Source organism: Ailuropoda melanoleuca, chromosome 6 (assembly GCF_002007445.2).
Source record: "Ailuropoda melanoleuca isolate Jingjing chromosome 6, ASM200744v2, whole genome shotgun sequence".
Lineage (NCBI taxonomy): Eukaryota > Metazoa > Chordata > Mammalia > Carnivora > Ursidae > Ailuropoda > Ailuropoda melanoleuca.
Window position 1 is genome coordinate 93,665,523 of NC_048223.1, and position 6,000 is coordinate 93,671,522.

Genomic DNA, 6,000 nt, shown 5'->3' on the forward strand with positions numbered 1-6,000 from the left:
AGTCTGGGGGTGGGGGAGGACACCAATGGTTATATCATCAATCAATCTTCAACAAGAGGCAAGAACATGCAATGGAAAAAAAGTCTCTTCAACAAATGGTGGTGGGAAAACTGGACAGCAACATACTAAAGAATGAAACTAGACTACTTCCTCTCACCATACACAAAAATAAACTCAAAATGAATTAAAGACCTACATGTGAGACCCGAAGCCACAGAAATCCTAGAATAGAGCATAGGCAGTGATTTCTCAGACATTGGCTATAGCAGCACGTTTCTAGGTATGTCTCCTCAGGGAAGGGAAACAAAAGCAAAAATAAACTATTAGGACAACAAAATAAAAAGTTTCTGCACAGGAAACAACGAATAGAACCACACAACACCCTATAGAAAGGGAGAAGATATTTGCAAATGACCTAACCACTAAAGGGTTAGTATCCAAAATATATAAAGAACTTAAACAAAAACCAAATAATCCAATTAAAAAAAATGGGCAGAAGAGGGCCAGGCTGATATGCTGCCTGCCTGCACCTACACTGCTCCCCCGCTGGCCCAGGCTGCACTTGCAGGCCACCCCACCGGCCAGAGCCTCCACAGCAGCGCAGGGCAGGACCTACAAGTTCTTAAACACGCAGAAGCCCTCACGGACATGACGGCAGTGACGGATAGGGCACTCAGACCCGGCTGTGGTCTGAGCTCGTCCGAGGCCTGGGCGTGACCCTGAGCTACCTGTTCCAGGAGGCTGCCACCATCAACGGCCCACTCAGGAAGGGCCCGCTGAGTCCACACTTTGGGGGAGGGGGTTGCATGCACTGTGCCACTATCCAACCAGAGAGGAGCACTACACTGCCTGCAAGCTTTGTGACGCTGTCTGCCCCGCCCAAGCCATCACCATCGAGGCTGAGCCCACCACCGATGGCAGCTACCGCATCACCCACTACGACACTGACATGCCCAAGCGCATCTACGGTGGCTTTTGCCAGGGGGGCTGCCCCGTGGATGCCACCGTCAAGGGCCCCAACTTTGAGTTCTCCACGGAGACACACAAGTTGCTGCTGTACAACAGGAGAAGCTGCTCGTCAATGGGGGCAAGTGGGAGGCCGAGATCTCCGGCCAACATCCAGGCTGACCACCTCTACTGCTGACGCCCCCTGCCCTGCTGGCCTGCAGCCCCTGCAGCCTGATAAAAAGCTCTGCCTTCCCCCCGGCCCCTGCCAAAATGGGCAGAAAACATGAACAGACCTTTTTCTAATATCCAGATAGCCAAGAGACACATGAAAAGATGCTCAGCATCACTCGTCAACAAGGAAATACAAATAAAACCACAATGAGGTATCCCCTCACACCTGTCAGAACAGCTAAAATCAAACACAAGAAACAACAGGTGTTAGCGAGGAGGTGGAGTGAAAGGAACCTGCTTACTCTGTTGGTAGGAGTGCAAACTGGTGCAGCCACTCTGGAAAACAGTATGGAGGTTCCTCCAAAAGTTAAACCAGACCTACCCTATGACCCAGCATTCCACTACTGTGTATTTACCCCCAAAATATAAAAACACAAATTCAAAAAGATATACGCACCCCTATGTTTATTGCAGCATTATTTACAACAGCCAAACTATGGAAACAACCTAAATGTCCATCAATAGATGAATGAATAAGGGAGAGTGGTATATGTATGTGTGTGTGTGTACACACACACACACACACACACTGGAATACTCAGCATAAAAAGAATGACATCTTGCCATTTGTAACAACATGGATGGATCTAGATAGAGAATACAATGCTAAGTGAAGTCAGAGAAAAATACCACATGATCTCACTCATATGTAGAATTTAAGAAACAAAGAAAAAAAGAGAGAGAGACAAACCAAAAAACAAACTCTTAATTTTTTTTAAATTGATGGTTACAGGAGGGAAAGTGGGTGAACTGGGTAGAGGGGATTAAGAGGACACTTATCATAATGGGCACTGAATCATTATATTGTGCTCCCGAAACTAATATAACACTGTATGTTAATTATAGTAGAATTAAAATTAAAGAGTCACTAAACAGGAAAACAGATAAAAATGAATTAAAAAGAATGAAGCTCGGAGTTTCACAAAATTGAAAAATATATAAAAGCAAGATTGGGAACCTGGGTGGCTCAGTTGGTTAAGGATCTGCCTTTGGCTCAGGTCGTAATCCCAGGGTCCTGGGATTGAGCCCCGCATCAGGCTCCCTGCTCAGCAGAGAGTCTCCTTCTCCCTCTGCCTCTGCCCCCCCAGCCCCGACTCATGCATGCTCTCTCCCTCTCCCTCAACTAAAATCTTTTTTTTTTTTAAGTAAGTCAAATAGACATAGAGAACTGAATGATGAGGTCTAATATATATCTTATCAGCGTTCCAGAATGTAAGGAAAGAATAAATGGAGCAAAAGCAGTATTTGGGGGGCGGGAGGGAACTGCTGAGAATTTTCCCAAACTAATGAATGACCATAACTACAGATTCAGGAAGCCCGAGAGAAATCCAGGACAAGATAGATTAAAAGAAATCCACATTACGGTAAAACTGCAGAATCCTTATAACAAACCTAGGATGTTAAAAAGCCAGAGATAAAAGGTTACTTCCAAAGAGGCAGTAGTCCGACTGTGAGATAACCTCTCCACGGCAACAACAGAAGTCAGAAGACGACCCAGCGGTAAAACTGGCTGGAAGGAAATAGTGTGATAACCTAGAATTTTAAACCCAGAAAAATATTTCAAGATTGACAAAAAAGTATATTTTCTGATAAGCAAAACAAACGGTTACCCCTTTATTACAAGAATCCATCATTTATGACCTTCCCAGATGGAAAGTCTGAGACGCAGGAAGGAATGAAGGACAAATATAAAGTGGTAATTATGCAAAGCTGTCTCTCCCCTGGTCCTCTGCCTTCTATTTATTCCTGTTAAGAAATTGCTATTCTTTGAATCAACTGTCTTTGTTCTCTGGATAATTTTAGAATGTCTCTTTTCCTCTGTTGTTCTGCTGTGTCACTAAAATGAAACTCAGCTACTGAGTATGGATTTCTATTTATTTTTTCTATTATATACATTATATATATATACACATATATATAATATATATTCTTAAATTTGTAGATTAGTGTGTTTTAGTAGTTTCCAAGCAATTATCTTCTTGAAAATTTCCTCTGAAAATATTCGCAATATTTTGCGTTCCATTATCAGAAAAATATATGTACCCATATATATGAAAAACTCTTAAAACTACATAAGAAAAAAAAGCAATTGAAAAATGGGCAAATAACTTGAGCAGTCACCTCACCAATGAAGAGGTCTGAATGGTCAATACATATATGACAAGATCATCACTAATCACTATGGAAATTAAAATTAAAATGACAGATACCACTACCCACTCATCAAATTGCTAAAATAAAATGAAAAAAACTAACCATATAAAGCAATGGTGAGGATACAGAGCAACTAGGACCCTCAAACACAGCTGAAATGAATTTAATATGTTATAATCACTTTGAAAAACAGCTTTGCAGTTTCTTTTAAACTAAACACAAACCTATCATAGGATACAGGCACTCCACTCCTTGGTATCTATCCAAAATAAATGAAAGTATATGTCCACATAAACTTGTGTGGATATTCAGAGCAGTTTTGTAATAGCCAAAAAAAAAAATTATTCCAAATGTCCACCAATAGATGAGTGAATAAATTGTGGCACACCCATACGGTGGAATATTACCCAGAAATAAAAAGAATGAACTCCTTTACACATCACAGTATAGATAAATCTCAAAATCATTATGGTGAATAAAGTTCTAGAAAATGCAAACTAATCAATAGTGACAAAACTCAGATTAGTGATTGCCTGGGAATGGAGACAGAGGAAGGAAGGGACTGCAAAGGGGCCTGAGGGAACTATGGGGGCGGCAGCTGGGTTTGACATCTTGATTGTAAGGACAGCTGAATGGGTATGTACAGCCTCAAAATTCACCCACCGTACGTTTTAACCTATGAAATTTATTGTATGTCAATTATAACAAGTTTTTGTTTTTTTTTTTTTAAATAGCAATAAAGCAGAAAGGGTCACAGAGGATAAAGGGCTTGAGGAGGACACGTAATGGAAGCATTTGGTCGCACTATGTTACTCATCCCTGGAAAGTTTTCTTTTTTCTGAAGTGTGAATGAAAATCTTTCAAGCATTTTGAAGACAATTATCTTCTGAAGTTTGAACTGAATGACAGCTCAGTTCCTTTCACTTCTGTGATTTGGAATCAATGGCCTTTTGTCATTACAGATGTTGACACATTTCAGACCTTCTGAGTACCAGATATTTCTCACGAAACCTCATTTTTAAATATCAGCTGTTTATGAAGTTCCATTATACCTCCTGTTTACATAATTGTACAGGACTTTTCCAGTCCTTTTTTAAAGCAAAGGTAATGGTCTAGTTGTCCTACATGCTCATAGCCAACTATCCATAACTTTAGTTTACTTTGTTTTTGGTTTTGTTTTTTAAGAAATACTGCTTTTATAAAGCCGGGGCAGGGGGCGGGGGGATATGATGCTTGTTAAATTCATTGATAAATAAACTGGAGAGGCCACCTGGATATTAAGCAATTTTTCTTTTTAATAGAAGAATGTTTTAATTCAGAAAAGGCATCATATGAAATAGCTCTAGTGATTCTTTTAAGTTTGTAAGTTTTAGTGGGACAATAATTATAATTCAATGTGTTAAACATTAAATTGTGTATTTACAATTTGTTAAATGATGTTTGTTCATATAACCAATATTTTAAAAAGTTTATTTAAATGTGTAATATTATAATATAGTAGTGATGTGTTATACCATAAATGTTAAAATGAAATCATACTACAGGGGCACCTCAGTGGCTCAGTTGGTTAAGTGTCCAACTCTTGATTTTGGCTCAGGTCATGATCTCAGGGTCATGAGATCAAGCCCCAGGTCAGGCTCTGCACTCAGTGGGAAGTCTGCTTGGGATTCTCTTTATCCCTCTCCCCTTCTGCCCCAACTCAGCTCTCTAAAATAAATCTCAAAAAAATCCTGTTACAATGTTCTCAAAACATATACACAAATTACACAGTTCATGTCTATCCACAATGGCAGAAAAATTATAAATTGTAAATAAACATACTGTAAATTTGTATACAAACATGAAATTTTAATGCCTTATTCTCTTACCACTTCAACTCCAGATAAGCATGTTAGAATTTCCCACTGTCTTCCACACCTCTTAACCTCTTTTCAACATTCTCCATCTTTTTGTGCCTACATGTTGCATTTCCAGTAATTTCTCCTCCTCTATCTTCCAGTTTACTAATTCTTCCTTAGATTTTGTCTAATTTACAAAGATTTCATTTTGATTAATAATTTATAGAATTCCTTGTTGGTTTTGAAATCAATTAAGTCATGTTTTATTGTTTCCTTTTGGCTATAGGTATTTTCAAGCCTTCTTTTTCTTTATGTAGGCATAGGAACATAAGTGTTTTGTACTGTGAGTGCTTTATAGGTGAGTATTTGCAGATCTGTATATTTTTGTTGTTTCTGCTTGTGCTCACTCATGTGCCTTATTTTCTTCTGTGCTTGGTTATTTTTTACTACTATTGCTTAATGTTTTGGAAAAAATAGTTGTAACCACAATTTGAAGTCTAGAATGACTCTGCATTACTCTAGAGTTTTGCAGTTGTGCCTGCATCTAGAAAGATTTTTCATTCTGTGACCACAGTAAACTTCATAAGCAACTTGAGAATTTCTGAACTAATCAAACAATTTGAATCTGACCTGAAAATATATGCAAGGGCACATCTGTGGCCACACGTTTTCAGGAACATTCTCCCCTGCTCTGCTCAATTACAAAACAAGCTTTAGGACCTGAAGTTGGCTGGAAGTTAGGCTTACTTTCAGGTCACTTTTATTCTGCGTAGATAGCTGATTAGAACAAGTTTATTGTAAACAGAGTCTTATTAGACTCTGGATCTGT

General features: G+C 39.0%; 1 pseudogene; it reads left to right on the forward strand.

Moving 5' to 3' along the window:
• Positions 1-1,144, forward strand: part of LOC100465066 — a 62,880-nt pseudogene extending 61,736 nt beyond the window's left edge.
• Positions 1,145-6,000: the final 4,856 nt, after the last annotated feature.